General features: G+C 37.8%; 1 protein-coding gene across 1 annotated transcript in view; it reads left to right on the top strand.

Moving 5' to 3' along the window:
- The window catches only part of LOC127641159 (glypican-1), a 47,808-nt gene that overhangs the window by 5,610 nt on the left and 20,806 nt on the right, over positions 1-21,392 (top strand). The gene's annotated exons all lie outside the window — the stretch shown is intronic.

Raw genomic sequence — 21,392 nt, 5'->3', positions numbered from 1 at the left:
GGTCTGCCACTTTTATAAACACTGAGGCATCGTATTATTCAGCGCAGGACTACATGACACTTTGCGCCCTGCGGTCACTCTAAACAATGACAATCTCCATTTCACTCAAGTGAAACGTAAGATTGTTACTCAAGGTAACTGTGTGCATGCATTTGTTTGTACAGTAAAAAAATAAAAATAAAAATAAAATATATATATATATATATATATATATATATATATATATATATATATATATATATATATATATATATATATATAGTAATTCTATTTTAGTTTATTATTATTTCATTAAATGTATTTACATTTTATTATGATGGGGCACCAGTGGCGATAGTGACTCACTTGGTGCCATATGCAAGATAAAAAAAAAATATATAAAAAAAAAAATTTAATATTCAAAATTCAAAAGCTAAGATGTGTTAGCCTAGTGGTAAATTTGTTTCACGTTCAAAGGACACAAGTTTAAATCTGACCTAATGTATAATTAATGCTTGAAATAAACCAAGCAAAATTGCAACTGAACTTTACAGCAAGTGATTACCATATAGAGAAGAGCAGCTTTGACATTTTGAAAAAAATTTTTTTTGATTAACATAGAGTGACGTGAGGCTGGGTACATAACTGCACATTTTTACCTTCAATATTAATGCAACTTAATTATGAATTCAATTAATTATCAAAGCTAAATTTTTTGGAAGTTGCATTCAAAACAACTCAATTTCTAATTCAAATCAAGTTCAAATTCTAATGGGACATTTCTGGCAACATCAAAGTCTCTGATGTGCTCAGCTGTGACGGTATTGACGTTTGTGATGTCTGTACCTTTGTAACCTGGTTTCAGACTATATTTTGGCTCATATTTGCATACTGTGCAGCAGACCCATAAGCCCTGTGTGAAATGAAAGATGTAAACATCCATGTTCTCTGCCACACACATCCAACCCCCGTTCAATCCGTGTTGTGCAGGCATGGGGGCCTGATTTGGGGCATATAAGCTTTTTGCATATATTACATGAAACCCGTTTGCAAATGCACATTCAATAACAACAGCTGGAGAGTGAAGATCAGATTTGCTCATTAGAAGCTGTTTGTTCATTTAACGCATCTAAGTGGCACTTAGTGCCACTGCAAAAATTCAAAGCCAATTCGTAATTGCGAAGTTCATCATATATTAAGAATTTATTAAACATTCATTGGCTGTTAAATTATGGAATTGATAGAATATTTGTATTTCAAAAATGTGTTACGTAACAAATACATTAACTATGATTAGTCAATTATTAGTCAAGTAAAATGTTTTTAGTGTAATATGATGAAATCAACCTGACTACATTCGGTTACATCAACTAATGTAATTTTTACGGTCAAAATGAAACGTATTAGCAACCCATTTTACTTCCGTAATCTGAAGTATTTCTGAGTTAAACAGAAAATACAATGTGGAAAAAAAAAATTAGGGTGGGACTTTTTTTTGTGAAAATTGGATGTTACTTCTATCGGGAAGACACGCAGGCTTGAGTGAAGTTTAAGATGACATTTATTTGATAAATGTAAAACAGAAAGTAATGTCTCTCTTTGGCGTAGGCCCCGTCCGGCAGTCCAAGGGAGTTGTACCCGGACCCGTCATGTCCTGCCGGAGATAGGAGGCAGGGGCGAGGAGCCTACCCCCGTGCGCGACAGGGCTCAACTGGTGGTGGTGGGGTGGTGGAGGTTGCCGTGTTAGCACACTGAAACAGCAATCCAGGCATTTGAAGGCGCAGTGGGAGAAAGGTGCCTCTGGTTGTTCCTGCAGGCTCCATATGGTTAGGATTAGGGTGGGGGCGTGGTTAGGGCATGTGCTGCCTTCCAGGAGCAAACTGTGGCCTCTTTGTACAATGGCCATTGGAAGAGAGGGGTTGAAAAAATAAGAGATTCATACATTCAGCAAAAAACGAATGTCATTACAGAGATGGAGTAAGTTACTACATTTTTAAAGATTGCGAAGATAACAATAATGCATAATAAGACATAATAATTGGCACTGTTTTTCAAATGGCGAAAACAAGTTAAAATAAACTTCAACAGTAAAAAAAAATGCGTCTTGAGACACCTGCTTTCTGCTTTATTTGTTGTTCTGCATTTAGCTTTTTTTTTTAGCTTAGCGCAAAACACTTTCGATCTAAGCTGTTTTGAATAATATCTTCTGCCAAATGCGTAAAATGTACACTCAATGAGCACTTAATTAGGAACACCTGTACACCTACTTATTCATGCGATTATCTAATCAGCCAATCATATGGCAGCAGTGCAATGCATAAAATCATGCAGAAATGGGTCAGGAGCTTCAGTTAATGTTCACATCAACCATCAGAATGGTGAAAAATTTATTTTGGCATGACTGTTGGTGCTAGATGGGCTATTTTGAGTATTTCTGTAACTGCTGATCTCCTGGGATTTTCACACACAACAGTCTCTAGAGTTTAACCAGAATGGTGCCAAAAACAAAAAACATCCATTGAGTGGCACCCTTACAAAAAATCTAAACTAGCCACAAACTTGCAGCAACTTTGCTGCTTGATATGCAACATGCAAATGCACTTTTGATTCACTGCAAATGTTTTCCAGAAGTTTGCAGCTATTTGGTGGTAGTGGTGAACCTCCAGCAAACCTTTGGCAACAATGGGCAATTTGCAAAGCCCATTTGCATGTGAAAATTATCAGTGGTGAATTTGCAGCAAGTATGCAGCAAATCTGCCATGAACTCCCGATTTTCATAAGGGCAGTTTCTGCGGATGGAAATGCCTTGTTGATGAGAGAGGTCAACAGAGAATGGCTAGACAGATTCGAGCTGACAGAAAGGCTACAGTAACTCAGATAACCCCTCTGTACAATTGTAGTGAGCAGAATAGCATCTCAGAATGCACAATACGTTGAACCTTGAGGCGGATGGGCTACAACAGCAGAAGACCACATCGGGCACTTAATTAGGACCATAGTGTTCCTATTAAAGTGCTCAGTGAGTGTAAATGTCACTGCAGATTTACGCTTTTTACAGTGTACTTCTTTAAATAAGAACAGTTTTAGTAGTTTCAGGTTTCGCAAATGCACACAATACAAAGACGCTTGTGCAAAGAGTCCATGTTTCCACTGATTGATTGTCGACTCATGATTATTTGTGCATAATTACACCTTCGCCTACACAGCTCCTCTCCCTCTGGTCTGCTGATTGTTCTTTTGATGCATGGGGGTGTTCTCCTGCACGGCTCAGCGGGGATCTACGATCTGCAGTGCGTTGTGATGCTTGTTAGAGCCAAGATCATGCTGAGCTGATCAGGGCAATGCTGGCTCATACTGAGATGTGCCAAAACTGTTTCACTCTTCAATCTTCTAATCATGAATAAAAGCACACCTGCATTCATAGGAACACTCATCAACACCTGGATCGACTGACAAGTGTTCTTTGTTCAGGGGTGAAGGAACGAGAATTTGGGGTGGACAGATTGAGGCATGTGTCTTTGAAAAGCACTGATTATCTCCTGAAAATTTGGGAGGACAAACAGACATTTCGACCCAAAAATCTATGTATAATGGACCTCATTCAAGGCACACAAGAATATGGTGCCTTGATCGTGCCACACAATAAAAAAAAGGTACTCCTGACTTTATTTCTCCGGATTTCAACTTTATTTCTCGCAATTTCAACTATATCTTGTAATTGCCAGTTTACAACTCACAACTACAACTTTACATCTCACAATTTCTGCTTCATTTCGCAATTTCAACTATATATTTTGTAGGTGCGACTTTGTATCTCACAATTGTGACTTTACATCTCGCAATTGCAATTAAATATATTGCAACTTCAACTTTGTATCTCACAATTGCGACTTCTCGCAATTATGAGTTTATATCATGCATTTGTGACTTTCTTAACTATGTGAATTTCTTAACAAGATAGTTAATCATAACTATCTTGTTGCAATTTTAAACGTCTCATAATTGTAACTTAATATCTCACAATCTAGAATCTCGCTATTGTGAGTTTATATCGCACATTTGTATCTTTACTTATCTCTCAATTTAAAATGTATTTCTCGCAACTGAAAATTAATATCTTACAATTTTGACTTTATATCTCACAATTTCGACTTTATATCGTGAGAATTTTCCATATCACAATTTTGTGATATAAATTTTAACCTCTCGCATTTGCAACTTGTTTTAACTATCTCTCGTAATTGCAACTTAATATCTCGCAATTTCGAATATATTTCTCACAATTTGGACTTTATATCTCATCTCAACTGAGATTTTTTATCACTATTGCGACTACATTTTGCAATTGCAACTTTATATCTCACAATTTCAGCTTTATTTCTCACAGTTTTGACTTAATATCTTATAGTTGTGACTTTTTCTCACAATTGAGACTACATCTTGCAATTGCAACTTAACATTTCGCAATTTCGACTATTTCTTACAAATTAAACTTTTTATCATGTAGTTGCTATTTTATATCACAATTGAGACTTTTTCTTGCAATTGCAACTTAATATCTCGCAATATAGACTTTATATCATGTAGTTACTATTTTATATCACAAGAGACTTTTTCGCAATTTCAACTTTATTTCTTACAATTTCGACTTTATATCTCACAGTTGCAACTTGTAGAATATCAAATTTGTTTTACTTTACATCTCACAATTTTAGCTTTATTTCTCACAACTGCAAATTAATATCTCACAATTTCTACTTTATCATAATTGTAACTTTTTATCTCGTAATTTCGATTATTTCTAACAATCTTAAATTTATATCTCATAGTTGCAACTTTTTTCCCGCAATTGTGAGTTTATATCACACGTTAGCGACTTTATTTGTCATAATTTAAACTTTATCGTATCTGCATCTTAATATCTCGCAATTTCAACTTTATTTCTCGCAATTGCGACTATATAATGTAGTTTATATCTTGCAATTGTGAATTTACATCTTGCATTTGCATCTCAATATCTCAAAATTTCAACTTTATTCCTAAACATTTCTAAGGTAAAGTTGGTTTCACATTCAAATATTCAGACTTCTGTTTTCAATAGATTTTCCAATGTTAGATGCATAAAAGTTCATATCGGTAAATTATTATTTTTGACTACTATGACAATAAGCTACAACATTGTTTCCCCTGAAATCAATGCATTTTTAAAAAGCAGAAAATTATCTCTATAGATGGTGGTGATGGTTAAGATCTCTAATGGACCATCTGCCAATAAATTTCCAAATATATTCTGTCAACCTAGCAAGGCTTCTGAAATAAGTGATTCTACTTAACTTGTGTTAATGTTCAAAACAAAAACTGTCAAACTTTTGAATTTCGCTAGAACACCCTATAATTAATCACACAAAACAACAAAACATGTATTCTCGCTGTAAGAGAGCCTTTATTTAATCTAGACTTTGCATAGTTTTGTTAATCGTTTCGAAAACGAGGGCATGACACACAACCTGTCCTAATGCAAATTGATTAGCTTCTACCTAGTGAAAGACAAATTTGCACCAAAATACCTTTGAGTTTGATTGGACGCACAGTCTTTGTCAACAACAACAGATATGGGAAGTGTTTTCTCCTCCCTTTTAAAAGCTAATAAACCTATGTATGATTATATGTTTAGTTGCATTTTATTAGCCATGTTTTTTCATGCTGTCTGTAAACAGGCTTGCAACGCACCAAATACTATATACAGTCTGCATGTAGCAATTATACAGAACATAATACTGCTTGAGTGTCATATACATCCCTATAAACGTAAGCTATAATTGATTATGACGCCCCATGTTTTGATATGTGGTTATAATGCACTCATATACACATATATCAATGTGTAATTCTGCCTCTCCACACATACAAAACAATGAAACCACTGAGACCAGTTCACCATATTAAATAGTTCAAAATAATTTTCATAGTTCATTGTATGTACGGTACATTGTAAGCACCTCTAGTTAAATTAATAAAGCAATGGCTCCATTTGTGATTAGTCTTTCGCAGCAATCGGCAAGTGTTTTTCGCCTCGTGGTGAGGATGTGTTGTGAATAATTCACTGTAGCGCTGGGCGTTTCTCCAGCCACTTTGCTCTGTCAATATTAATTGCACGTTTTTTGCATTAGCCAATTTGCTGTCCGGTTATCTCGCTGCCAACACGTTGGTGAAAGGGAAGGGAGGTGATGAAGACAGAGAGCTGATTATTAACGCTGACAGTGAAACTACAGCTTCTTTGTTCCTTCAGGGTTCAAGGAACATTATACTACACAAGTCTTTGAGTGATGGTGTTATGAAATGTCTTAGTGTTTAAACAAGGTTCCAGTGAGTGAATTTGTAAATATCCAAAAACATGCCTGTTAGTATGTTAGTTTCTCATAAAAAACAAAATGTCTTGGTTTAAATATTTCACTAGCTTTTCATTTGAAAAAAATATTGTTATAATGTATAATAAGCTTTCTTCTGCTGTGTACATCTTCTACTAATATACCTGGATCATTTTGTTCTTCGATGTGCTGTGCCTAGCTTTTTTTTAGCAATATAATGCTTTCGGTTTGAACAGCGCCAACACAGATTTCTGCTTGTTGTAAACTTTACCTTAAACAAAATACTTTGTTGTTTTCACATATATCCGTGTGTATGGACTGTGTCCTAACAACAGGGTCACTCTATGTAATGTCAGTGTTTAAAGAAGGTTTGGACATTGGACAACATCCTTTGTTGATTGTCTTATCCAGGTAATCTCTTTAGGCTCTTGACATTGAGTGAATTTTCAGTTCTTTACTACTCACTCATTAAGGGTCTCCTTGAAATTGGATCTAATGGAAAGGAACACCTGTCAAGAATCTATTAAAAGTGAAAGTGTGGTGTTCGGCACATTCCAGACATGCCACTGCGTCATGAGCTGACCTGAGATCCTGAGAAGGTTTGGTTGTAGATCTCTATAAATATGCAGCCACTACCCAAAGTTCCAATTCCCGTTAACATAAAATGGTGGCAAAACACTTCACAATTATACGTGTTCTACTAGGGTTAAACGATTAATCAATATAAAATAAAAATCGTGATATGCAATTTTGCGAAGAAATTGCACTTCGATTTTTTTTGTGCAAATTGTTCAGCCCGATGTTCTATCACAACAGTTGTGTTGTGTGTGTTGCGACCCAAATATTAGCCTGTTCTGATTGATCAAAACGATGCAAAATCAAGGAAAACATGCAGCTAACTAAATAATTATGCATAGGATATCAAAATATGCAAAATTAGGATAGCAAAATAAATAGGCGTCAACGTTTTGGGGCCATTCACATCAAATTAATTTTTGCATCCATCCGTTATAATGTTTTCTTCTATATAAACATGCGCTAGATGGACGTGTGAATAAAATCTTCAAAATGCACAAACAAATTGCAATCTCAATATTTTTCAAAATTAGATTTTTATCTAAATCGTTCAGTTTAATCATAAGTTGTTCTCAACTGGTGGGTTGCGACCCAAAAAATTATTCTGTTCTGATAGGGTCGCAAACGTTGCTAAATGGGCCAAAACATGCAGCTAACTAAATAATCGTACATAGGATATCAAAATAAACTACATTGGGGGCCTGGTTAGCTCAGCAAGTATTGACGCTCTTGAGTTCGAATCCAGGGTGTGCTGAGTGACTCCAGCTAGGTCTCCTTAGCAATCAAATTGGCCCAGTTGCTAGGGAGGGTAGAGTCACATGAGTAACCTCCTTGTGGTCGCGATTAGTGGTTCTTGCTCTCAATGGGGCGTGTGGTAAGTTGTGAGTGGATTGCGGAGAGTAGCATGAGTCTCCACATGCAGTGAGTCATGCACAATGAGTCACGTGATAAGATGCGTGGATTGACTGTCTCAGAGGAGAAGTGGAGACAACTGAGACTTTTCCTCCGCTATTTGGATTGAGGTGCCTAGTAAATAGTGGGAATTGGACATGCCAAATTGGGGAGAAAAGGGATTAAAAAAATAAATAAATAAAAAATAAATCAAGCTCTGACAGTTCATTTAAAAAACTTTTCCACCTAAAATGCTGTAAAATGTGTAGTTTTTACCCATACCTAATGAACATTATTATTTAATTGCTTCAAACAAACGTCGCATTTCTGCTTCTCTGGGTCTCTGAGGGTTGAACGTGCCTTCAAGCATGACGAATAATATGATTTATATTTATTAAAAATGTGTTTACAAAAACATATATATATATATATATATTGCGCATTTCCATATTTATACATATGTATTATATACATTTGTTAATATGAAAGTATAATAATTTATATAATATTTATATTTATTTACACAAGTATATGATCATCATACTCATTACTCCTAATCTGTGCAACTCATTTGTCTGAATGAACAAAGTTTTTTCAATTAAGTGAACTTTATAGTGAACAGAGCTCTAATGCTCAGTGTGCAGGGAGCAGTGAACACTGTATAGGGGCCATGTAAATCAGATCGTAGATATAGTCTCTGCCAAGACACACTTCTGATACGTGACAGCTCAGGGATTAGGATTTCTTAAAGACACAAATACTCTGCCTGTAATCCAGGAACCCATAATCCGGATTTTAGCAGTGGCAAGCGTGGCAATTAAAGTCGCCTCAATGACCTTGTTAGAAAAAGAAGATTTTTCCAAGTTAAAGAAAAAGCCCTCAAAGACACTCACATCAATTTTGTCTGTTTTGGCCATGTTTTATTCATATCAATTGACCCCGTCAGCCAAAACGGCAGACGATGAGGCTGAAGTGATTTATTTATTGTGACATTTATTTCTTTAACTCATTATGTTACATAATGACTCTGTTTTAGTCACGGCACATTTTCCTCGCTCACTGAAAAAACATCACCTGCTAAATTAGCTATTCTAGTGGATGAAAGTCAGTGACAGTTTATAAAATGAATATCATATGTCATATGGAGGGTTCTCACAGGATGGCTACTTGAAGCTCAAACCCTGTGATTTATCCATTTTTATCCCCCACCAATAAATATTTTTTATGTAATTTTTTGCACAATCAAAGTTTATTATTTAAAAGGAAACGGTGCCAAAAATGGTCTTTCTCTTAACTCCAAAAAAGGTTTTATGTAATTTCTCTCCAAACCCTCAAGTTGTTTCGAACCCGTATGACTTTCTTAAATATTTCTGGGATTTTTTGATTTTGATTTGTTTTCCCATGCAATCCACCCTAGCTGTGTTCGGCATGTTCAGAACAGAAGTAAGAATGTCCAATTTGTGAACTAATTGTTTCACAAACTGAATCAGTTAATTTGTTAAAAAAATATAAATTGAACGAATTGCTCATGAATCGGACTAATCTGGTTCTCAAGGTCTGCACTTATACCCTGTATAGTGCTTTTTTAACCGTTCACCCATTCACACACACACACACTCACACACCAATGATGGCAGAGCTGCCATGCAAGGCGCTAGCCTGCCACCGGGAGCAACTTGGGGTTCAGTGTCTTGCCCAAGGACACTTCGGTATGTGGAGTCGTGTGGGCCGGGAATGCGATTAGTGGCCGACCCGCTCTACCACCTGAGCCACAGCCAAAAAATGTATTGGCTGCTATTACCTCCTGTAAGAACTGTCTGGCATGCTTTCGAATGGTGTATTTTTAGATTTATGGAAACCTAGAAATGTTCCGTTCAAAGAGCTGGGTCGCCCGCTTTGCCATCTTTCACCATTAAAGAAGCAAGACGTATGTTTCAGATCATATCCATAATGCATGCTATGTGTCTACTCTGATTTCAACAAACGCTCAAGAAATTGAGGTGTCGCTTCGAAGGACACATATCTGCCTCAGTGTAAGAGGTTTATTTGACAGTTAAAAGTGATTTGATAATATAATACTGTATTATGTCCAGTTCCAATGTATGAATTAATCCAGTATGTGGGTAGTTGACAAATATGCAGTAAAAAATTATTTTTTTGTAAAGCACAATTTTTGAAAATAAATAAATACAACTATTTATGTAGTGTAAAGTCAGATATAAAAAAAATATAAGGGGTCACTTACTTTATCAATGCTTTCACTGTTTTTTGAACATTTTCCCTGAACTGCACTGTAAATGTCATACATGTCCTATGGTGTGACATACCAAAAATTAAGAGAAAAAGTTAAGTAATATACAAATAGCATGAGAGAGATTTATAAATTATTATTACTTCAATAGAGTGAAGCATATTTGGCCAGCTGTCTGATATTGGAGGGCTTGGAGCTCGAGACTCGACTTGAATCCCGATTACAGGACTTTACTTACTTAGATGAATAGAGAATATTTGAAAGTATGTGGAGAAGGGGAGGAGGCGGGATGCCAAGCATATCTGTCACGGGAAGCAGCGACTTATATACTCCTGCTCGCGGGCTGTGATTTGTCAGATTAAAATGGGCATGCTCCTCCTGAACCTCTGTTAATGAACTTTTATTATGATTTATTTTCATGACACTGAATAGCAGTATCATCATACATCATATCATCACTGTAACAGTATGTTCCGCAAAAACAGCAGAAAGTAGAAAATTATTGCAATTAAAACACTGAAAATGGTCAAAAAAGAATCAAATTAGTTAAACAATTTTTATTTAATTATTTAAAATGCTTCTTTAATAGACCTTGTCCTCTTGTGTGACATGTTTGTCACACCAAAGGATGTTTCAGCCTTTTGTGTGAGTTAATGACTTTGCTATTCTTAGCTAACATGTCATTAGCAGTTAGCAAGGCACATTTGATGATGATGAAATGTTTGACTAATACATTATTTTCTTTTTTTAAATAACATACTAATGACCAGATAAAGTAGACAAAAAATGACAACTAAATTACAATTAACATATACACAAACCATTCTTCCTTACAGAACAGCTTCAGCTCAGCCATATTCTTAGGATGTCTTGAGTTTTCTTAAGGCCATTCCACAGCATCTCTATTGGGTTAAGGTCTGGGCTCTGACTGGCCACTCTAAAAGGTAGATTTTCTTTTTTTTAAGCCATTCTGTAGTGGATTTACTTCGATGTTTAGGGTCATTGTCCTGTTCCATCACCCAACAACTTCTGAGTTTCAGCTGGCGCACAGCCACCCTGACCTTATACTGTAGAATATCTTGATAAACTTGGGAGTTAATTTTTCCCTTGATGATGTCAAGCGGTCTAGGCCCCGAAGCAGCAAAGCAGCCCCAAATCACGATGCTCCCTCCGCCGTACTTCACCGCTGGGTTGATTTTGGTACAGTATGTGGCGCCCTTTTTATGCCATATGTAGGGCTGCTTGTTCTTCCCAAACAATTCAACCTTAGTTTAATTTGTCCACAAAACATTTTCCCAGTAGCGTTGTGGAGGGTCAAGATGGCCTTTGGCAAACTTCAGGTCCATAGAAATGTTTCTGTTGGAAAGCAGCTGCTTCCTTCGTGGTGTCCTGCCATGGACACCGTGCCTGTTTAATGTTTTCAGTATAGTAGACTCATGAACAGAGATGTTAACCAGTTCCAATGATTCCTTCAAGTCTTTATCTGTCACTCTAGAGTTCTTACATTCTGAGCATTCTGCAGTGTGCCCTTTAAGTCATCTTGGCTGGATGGACACTTCTAGAGAGAGTATCCATAGTACTAAATCGAATCAGTTTGTAGACAATTTGTCTAACTGTGGACGATGAATATCTAAGCTCTTCAAGATAACTTTGTAGCCCTTTCCAGCTTAATGCAAAGCAATAATTCTTGATCGTAGGTCTACTGTAATCACTTTTTTGCAAGGCATGGTCCATGTCTGCAGATGCTTCCTGTAAATAGCAAACTCAAAATGTTTGAGTGCTTTTTATAAGTCAAAGTAGCTCTAACCCACACCTCCAATCTCGTTTCATTAATTGAATGCCAGGTTTGCCATATATGCAAGAACTCGTACTGTGAGAACTGGACACATTGATGAACTCAATGCAAAACAGATTGTTGTCGACTGTAGGCTTGTTCAGTTCTTTTTTATAGTCTAATCAATGCTTTATTGAACTGCCACAATAATCCAATTTATTTCGAAATAAATTTTAATCCATATTATATATGTATTATATCGGCATGTCATGTAATTATTCGATTAAAATTTTGAATCAATTGACAGCCCTAATAACAGTATATATATGTTACTGTTTTATATATATATATATACTGTTATGAATCTTGCAAAACAAGATCAGGAATGTGTAAGAAAATAAATAGGGTCAAATTTGATGTTAACTTAAAAGTATTACGATGAATTACGATTACGATTTTTGCATTACTATCTTGTACACGTTGTACCCCACATACATTTAATAGTGTTTCAAAGGTTGGTGCTGCTGTCATCGAAGCTAAGCTATCTTTACAACTCTGAGATGTACTTTTTGTTTTATTAGTTTCCTAAAGGGCTTCTGTATATCAGGTTCTAAATATAAAGTCAACAGGGTTGTATTTTCTCTTTGAACCCTCTCATATACTGTGTTATAGGATCACAGCAGCTCATTAGACCGACCTATTATGGCCTTTTTATTTCACACTCCCTCCTGTTTCCGCCATTCCCCTGGGTCATAAAACTGTAAACACGCATATGAGACCAGACCATGTTCGAACTAAATCACAGTCAGACCAGGGCTATTTTCACTTTTGATTACAGCCAAACCCCAGACATACTCACATGCACTCATTTAGTTTCAAACGTAGAGCTCCTCTTAAATATTTACTCTCTATTTAAAGCATTATGAAGTAATCATTTTAGAGAATCGGTTTGCACTCATTGAGCACTTTATTAGGAACACCTATACACCTACGTATTCATGTGATTATCTAATCAGCCAATCGTGTGGCAGCATTGCAATGCATAAAATCAAGCAGATACAGGTCAGGAGCTTCAGTTAATGTTCATATCAACCATCAGAATGGGGAAAAAATGTATCTCAGTCAGTTCAACCGTGGCATGATTGTTGGTGCCAGACGGGCTGGTTTGAGTATTTCTGTAACTGTTGATATCCTGGATTTTCATGCACAACAGTCTCTAGAGTTTACTCAGAGTGGTGCCAAAAACAAAAACATCCAGTGAGCGGCAGTTCTGCGGATGGTAATGCCTTGTTGATGAGAGAGATTAACGGAGAATGGCCAGAATGGTAACTCAGGTAACTCAGATTACCACTATATACAATTGTACAAAAAGAATATAATCTCAGAAAGCACAACACATCGAACCTTGAGACGGATGGACAACAACAGCAGACGATCATGTCATGGATATTATTAGGACCATAGTGGTCCTAATAAAGTACTCAGTGAAAGTTTATATATAGATATGCCAGATAAATATTGTTTCTCTATGTTATTAACTACTTTTTGTAGTATCTTGAAGACTAGCTAACTACTGTTTCAAAAGTGTACCTTAACTGTATTGTACTAGGATTACTTTGTCGCTTGAAAAGGTACCGTTTCAAAATAGCTTCGCTAGCACTCAGTCACACCCATTTATCAAGCAAGGGTTGGCATCTTAAACTACCTAAGAAATCAATTAAAGTCTACGTTCCAGTGTTTTAATAGGGCATACCATGCTTGCTCTGAAGTCGTCTCTTTTGTCACGTAAAGCGAGCGGCTGTCAGTCACCTTTATTGTGGCTTCGTGCAAGGCCCGTTCAGGGTCAGGAGCTCTCAGCGTAAGACGGCATGGCGTCTGGGATGTTCGGGGCACTTTGAGCGGCCCCGTGACTCAGCAGGGTAGTGGATAAGAGAGACCAGAGGCAGATGGTTAAGAGTGTGATAGAAACACATTGGGAGGGGTGTAATAAGTGCTAATTGGCACAAGAACAGGTTGAAATAAAGGTCATCTGGAAATGTAGCAGAAGAGCAATAAGACCGAGGTTAAAGGAATTCTTAAGTCAAAAAAATTATTTTGTCGTAAAAATAATAAAAAATACTGACTGAATTTTTGCACTACAGATCAGCAGGTCTGACATCATGACTGTGGTTTACGAGTCACGCAAAAATAAATGACGTTTGGTGTTATTGATATTTTAAGTGCTTTACATTTCTGCCTTTAAACTCTGACATCAAGTTTGGTTACAAGAAATGCGAAAACCAATGATATTTCATGTTATTGACATTTGAAAGCTACACAAAGCTAACGAATGGCTTCAGAGGACTTGGAAAGTAGGGCATTTGTTATTTGTTCTATTGTTATGGTGCTTTTTGTCCTTTTAGGACCTTGACAGCATGTGGTCATTATAAACTGTAGTTGTATGGAAAAGATAATTTCAAGAATTCTCAAAAGTTTGTGTTCCTCTGATAAAATATTAGGCTATTATTATATACAAGTTTGGATCATCATGAGAGTGAGAGAATTGTAATTTTGGGTTGAACTATTCCTTTAAAACAGTTGACCAGAGGTGACGAGTTGTGACAAGTGTCGTTTCATCTGGATTAGCAACAATTTCCAGATACTCCGGATTATTTTCTATAATGTCATTTTAAAAAGGACTAAATCCCTCATCAGTTTTCATTCCCAATCACGTAAATCTGTATATAGAGTCAAATCTGTGTTTGAGCAAATGTAGAGGTGTTTGACACACTTTTGAACCAACAAATAAATTCTCTGGCTTCCTAACCTCATTTCACATGTTTTTGTGTGAGCATTTTCCCCATGTCCTCAGAGGAAAGGGGTCTACTGAGGATTAGAATGATATTGGATTACATTCATTAATGGCAGCTTATCGTCTTAATTGAGACCAATATTTGGGCAAAGCGCCATGTCACCCTGTGACCCCATATTTAAAATCAAGGTCAGATTTAGAGATTAGTTGTGAATGCAGGCCAGCTTTGGATGGACAATATTACACCGTCAACCAATTCAGATTTTTTTCACAGATATCTGACAAAAGTTAAGATCTACTGTATGTTGTATGTGTGTAAACAGCAAAAATATAAAAAATCAGATTTGGTCCAATATGTCCGTTTAATACAGAATTTATGGGAGCAGTGAGGTCAGTGTTTGGCTTGTTAGCATGAGCCAGTAAGCCTCTGCTGGAAGATGCCATCATTACTACATCATTATTGGGGCAAAAGCATTTTGCAAGCAACATTAAAATCAATATTTTAATCAATAAATATTTCATTAGATTGCAGTAGGTTTTTTGTGAGTTGCCGATGGTTTTTGAAAAGGAAATTTTGTAAGGTGAATAAAATGTTCTAATGCTCTGAGTGGTTGCTAACACATTGTGTTAGCCATATGTGTGGCTAGGGTGTTCTGGGTGGTTGCCAGGGTGTTGTATGCAGTTGTAAAGGTGTTCAGAGTGATTTCTAGCACTTTGCTGTGTTGCTTGCTAGGGTGTTCACGGTGGTTAGCAGGGCGTTCCTATGCAGATGCTAAGTTGTTCTGAGTGGTTGTTAGTACATTGCTATGTGTTGCTAGCGTGTTGCCAGGGTGTTCATAGTGTTTTTTTAGCACTTTGCTTATATGTTGCTTGTTAGGGTGTTCCTATGCAGATACTAAGTTGTTCTGAGTGGTTGTTGGCACATTGCTGTGTGTTGCTAGGGTGTTTTTGGGTGGTTGCCAAGGTATAAATGCGGTGACTAAGTTGTTCTTAGTGGATAACACATTTCAGTTTCTTTGGTGTTGTGGGGGTTACCAGAATTTTAATGTGTGTTTTCTAAGGTGTTCTGAGTTGTCATTAGCATATTGCTGTTTTTTAGAGTGTTCTGGGTGGTTGCCAGGGCGTTCCAGTTGCTAAGGGGGCTTGCATTTCATCACTTAAATACAGGAAAAAGGTGTCCCGTACGGGACACAAGGCGGAGTCCCGGCAACCCTTGAACAGTTGCCTTCCCTAAAGACCAAAATACCCCCAAAGACCACATTTGAGTACTGCCCCTGATGGGACCTCTTTATTTCGGCCAAAAGACGGGATGTCCCAGCTAATATGGGACAGTTGGCAACCTTATCAAGAAGGCACAATATTTGAGGCATTATTCATGTCCATAGCACAAACTAAATGTTAAATGGTCTGCACTTATATAGCGCCTTTTTAACCTTAATGGTATTCAAAGCGCTTTACACTGTGACTCATTCACCCATTCACACATTCATACACCAATGGCGGCAGAGCTGCCATGCAAGGCGCTAGCCTGCCATTGGGAGCAACTTGGGGGTTCAGTGTCTTGCCCAAGACACTTCGGCATATGGAGTCATGTGAGCCTGGATTCGAACCACCAACCCTGTGATTAGTGGCCAACCCGCTCCACCAACTGAGCCACAGCTACCCACAAAACTATGCGGGACTAGTAACTTGCCAAAGTTTAATTCTCACGTTTAGGGGTTTTTGAAAAAACTCTAACTCTTAAGTATGAGCATATAGTGTTGTTTGCCATAACAAGCACCAGCAATAAGAGTGATCCAATTGTATCTATGTTAGTATGTCAGCTTAAGCTCTTAAGATCCAATTGTTCCACTTTTGTTTCACTTCATATAAACCTCTCTGATCCTCTCTGTGTTTATGTTTCCATAAACTGCTTGCTTAGCTGGTTCCTAAACCTTGTGCTATGTGGTAAATATGCGGTTACATGGGGGTTTGGTCTTTATGAGACTTCCAGAAGGGTCTGGTTGGGAACCAAGCTTGCCTAACAGATTCTCATGGCTCCGAGACAGCATTTTAATCAGGCACAGAGGACATAAGCATGTTTTTTGGCCAGCGCAGGGACTTCAAACCACGACCGGGCTAACCTGTAGATCCTCGCACACCTGCTGCTGGTAAAGCTGCGCCTGAGGCAGGCTGCTCTCTCATCTCAAAGGAGTCCACTCAAATCCTCTCCCAGGTAAGAAGGAAAGGGAGATGGGAAATATAAAGGCCTATTCACATTGGTATGTCAGGGGCTTTGAAGGTGTACTTGAAGAGGGTTCCTTCAAAGAACTTCCTCTTACTCTTTGGTTGTTCGCTCTTAAAACGAGGCCGCACCTTTTTGTGTCTGAAGTAGGTCCAAGTCAATTTTCAGAAGCCAATCCAAAACACATGAGGGTGTTTTTAGTCTGTCGTGTCAACATCAGTGTTTTTTATGAATTATCCTTGCTTTGCTTGTTGGAATGCAGTCAGACAGGCCTCAGGAAAGTCAGCAGTATTTGCATTGCATTGTGTCAGCTTTTGAAAATCCCACCTAAATGTTTTGTTGTTCACTGTATTTCTCAGATTTGCGTGAAAGTGAAATTGTTCAGATTCCTATGTATTAAACATCAGCAATATGTATACTTCACAACACTAAAGGTTACTTCAGTAAAGATACATCAAAATCTAAATTAAATCTAAAACTAAGAAATCAAACAACTTGGCTTGTATAAAATCATACGACTTTTAGGCCAACCAATCAGAAAAAAATTAATTTAAAATCTATACAATACAGACAACAAATTTCTGCTAGCCTCCTATCCATCACTTTATTTTAAGAATGAAACATCTGTGAACAAATCTGGTTACTCATCCCATATGTATGAATGCAAAACAAATGATTGATCTATGTCAGTAGTTAGACTTTATGGTTAGGTTTAGGCTTAGGTTTGGGGTTTGGATTAGGGGTTAAACTTGGGGAAAATAGTAAGAATGCTCCTTCAAAACCTGATGTTCCTCTTTCTTCTGTATAAAAATCATGGTTAGGATTAAGTTTTTGGAAGAGGGATTAGACTTTATGGTTAGGCTTTGGTTTGGATTAGGGTTTAAACTTGAGGAAAATCATAAGAATGCTCCTTCAAAACCAGATGTTTCTCTTTCTTTTGTATAAAAAATAATGGTTAGGTTTTGGGCAAGGGGTTAGACTTTATGGTTAGTTTTAAATTAGGGGTTCAATTTGGAAAAAATTGTAAGAAAGCTGAAAATGAAATGTTTTCGATTTATATATGTACAGTATCAATGTTCATGAATAGGCTATTTATACATTTCATTAAGAAAATGTGAGTTGTGTTTACTCATCATCATGATGCTAGGGTGTTGTGGATGGTTGCCAGGATGTTGTAGTGTGGTTCTAGCTGGTTGCTAGGTGGTCGCTTACTAGCCCACCCCCAAATCTCTATGATATTCTGATCCCTAGATATAGTTAGGTTCCATCTTTCAGTGTAAGTCTACGGTATTTCTTACGCCCGTTTTTTTTCAACTGCACAAATTGAGGTATACATGACCATACCACAAATGGTGCGGGACGTTCCGAAGATTAATACTTAGGGTTATGGCTTTGTTAAAATCTCAAACACTTAGTATGAGCGATAATAATAATGATGCAAGCACCTCTAAAAAGGCTTATAAGCAAGCCACTGTGTATTTTCCCTGCGCTTTGCTCAAAAATGCTTAGTTATTTGTAATGACCTGTTCAAAAGTTGACACCCTGATGCATTTAGAAGCATGTAAGCGAAAATCGAAAAGGCCTTCGTGGGAGAGGAATGGAAAAAGAGTGCTCAGCACTACACCGAATGGAGCAATTGTTTTATTAAATAGTCACTGGCCCTGAAGGGATCGAGCCAAGCAAGCACATGTTGCCATATATAAGTGACTTTTTCATATATTCACTTGAAATATGGGCAGTTGCATGTTGTGATGTTTTGTGATTCTAGTTTACAGTGGCACTAGGCTTTACCCCCATAGCTCAATAAAGTATGCCAAGCACTAATAGCAATAGTCAACTAGATAAAGTTTAGACAAACTTTGATGTTGATGGTTTTACAGGCCCAACAGCCTGAGAGAGGGGGAGAGAGAGAGAGAGAGAGAGAGTGGCAGATATCAAAAGAACTGGCTGCCCAGAGAGGGCAGGACATGCCCATACTGGAGCCAAGGAGATATAGAGACAATCTGCCATTTTTATGCGGATCTTCGGAAACAAATTTATCCAAATATATCCCCAAAAAAGATGTGCCCTGTCTTCAGAAAGTTAGACAATATTACACAACTTCAGTATTTATTAGGTGAATGAACATGGTACATCAATGCCTGCCACACTTACCTACTTTTTCTGTGTTAAAATACTTTCTCCTATACCTTAATATGCAGAGACAACTATAAGTTAGCCATTCATAGGTTCATTTTCTCGAAAACTGTTAAAACTGTATTTCTGTGGCGCTATGAAAATTGCTCAGTTTGTTTTGAGTGACCCGCTTAGACCCGCCCCAACACTGTTACTCAACCAATGGTGTAAGTTGGGGTCGAGACTATCTCTTTGTTTGACCAATGGCAGACGGGGGCGTATTCAGAAATCTGTTTTGAAAACAACATTTATTTTTGCAATTCCGTTTGCTAGTGCAGAGATTACAGACTTCACCTTGAAAGCAGATTCACTACCTAGTGTGGGTTTTTTTTTACGTTTGAACAGTTTTTGACAGTTGTTGTTTGAATTTAAAAACATTCACAAACAAATATCAATGTAAGTCTATGGGATTTTTGTAAATTTTTTAACGTCCGCTGTGTAAACACCGTAGGCCCGGACAGTTAGAAAAGTCACAGAACAGCCTGAAGGTCTGTGCGACGTTTAGTGGATGTTGATCTTGGTTTAGTGATTATGGACCCTAAACCATGTCTGTAGAATAACAGTATGTTGACTTTGTCAAGCCATCATAAATATCTTAAATGAATGTTTTTTTTTCTGATTTTCTCCCCAATTTGGCATGCCTAATTCCCACTGTGCTCTAGATCCTCGTAGTGGCATAGTGACTCGCCTCAATCCTGGTGGCGGAGGGCGAATCTCAGTTGTCTCCGCACCTGACACCGTCAATCCGCACATCTCATCACGTGGCATGTTGAGCGCGTTACCACGGAGAAATAGTGCATGTGGAGGCTTCACGGCATTCTCCGATGCATCCACGCACAACTCACCAAACGCCCTACCTAGAGTGAACCGCATTATAGCGACCACGAGGAGGTTACCCCATGTTACTCTACCCATCCTAGCAACTAGGCCAATAAAAATGACTTTTAATAACTCTTATCCAGTAATCACAATCGTCTGGAAAGGTCATGAAAAGTCATGGAAATGTATTGGACACTAAGTGTTTAGATGTATTCTTGTACGGTGAATTACTTATTTTGCTTATTTTAGCTTATTTTGTCAGGCCAAGTTGTTTGCTTTTCTAGCAAGATCTGGCAACACTGGTTGAACGCTTTAACAGTTTAACATGAAGGGCTTTGCAGCCTCATCTGACACAACACAAGATTTCTCCACTATATGCCTCTGGGCCTGTTTGTCGTCCTGCTTATCTGTTTAGCTGTCCATCACTGACAATTACGCTGTCTGAAGGAACCCTTGATTTTTCAGCTCAGATGGAGGCAGTTGACAGGTGATTCTCAGTCACTTTTTGATTCTGGGTCTTGCTCTGCTGGCGGTCTGTCGATTTCCATCTAACGCACACACGCAGCAGCACAAGAAGGCTTGAACAATGTTTATATTATACGCAACAGAGGAGAGATAATTCTTCTGGATTTATTTTTAGCTTATGCAGAATATTACCTTGGCAAGCCTCCTGCATACATAAACACATGTATTATCTTTGGATCTAACTGGAATTATGGGAGATGCACACAAATGATTTGTCTGTTTTTCTCTAGTTATGTTTGTATTGGAATACTTGCTTACTGCAAACTAAGTAGTATACACTAGGGTGAAATAATACAAATAATATTCTGGCCTCAGTAAGTCAAGCTCAGTCGATTTGTAGCATAATGTTAATAACCACGAAGGTTAATTTCGGCTCGTCCCTCCTTTTCTTTAAGATTCTGGGTTCCAATGAGGCACTTACAATGGAAATGAAAGGATGGGGGCCTGGGTAGCTCAGCGAGTAAAGACGCTAACTACCACCCCTGGAGTTGCGAGTTCGAATCCAGGGCATGCTGAGCGACTCCAGCTAGGTCTACTAAGCAACCAAATTGGCACGGTTGCTAGGGAGGGTAGAGCCACATGGGGTAACCTCCGCATGGTCGCTATAATGTGGTTCTCGCTCTCGGTGGGGCACATGGTGAGTTGTGCGTGGATGCTGCGGAGAATAGCGTGATCTCTCCATACGCTCTGTGACACCATGGTAACGTGCTCAACAAGCCACTTGATAAGATGCGCGGATTGATGGTCTCAGATGTGGAGGCGACTGAGATTCATCCTCCGCCACCCAGATTGAGGCGAGTCAATACGCCACCACGAGGGCCTAGAGCACACTGGGAATTGGGCATACCAAATTGGGGAGAAAATAAAAAATAAAAAATAAATAAAAATACAATGGTAGTGAAAGGGGCCAGTTTGTAAACATTAAAATACTGTTTCAAATGTATAGCCACAAGACATAAAGTATATGCATGTTAACATGATTTAAGTGTGAAAAATAGCATACTTACCTTTTATGTGTA

The sequence above is a fragment of the Xyrauchen texanus genome, chromosome 50 (genome assembly GCF_025860055.1).
Source record: "Xyrauchen texanus isolate HMW12.3.18 chromosome 50, RBS_HiC_50CHRs, whole genome shotgun sequence".
Taxonomy (NCBI): Eukaryota; Metazoa; Chordata; class Actinopteri; order Cypriniformes; family Catostomidae; genus Xyrauchen; species Xyrauchen texanus.
This window is presented reverse-complemented; position numbering and strand designations above follow the sequence as displayed.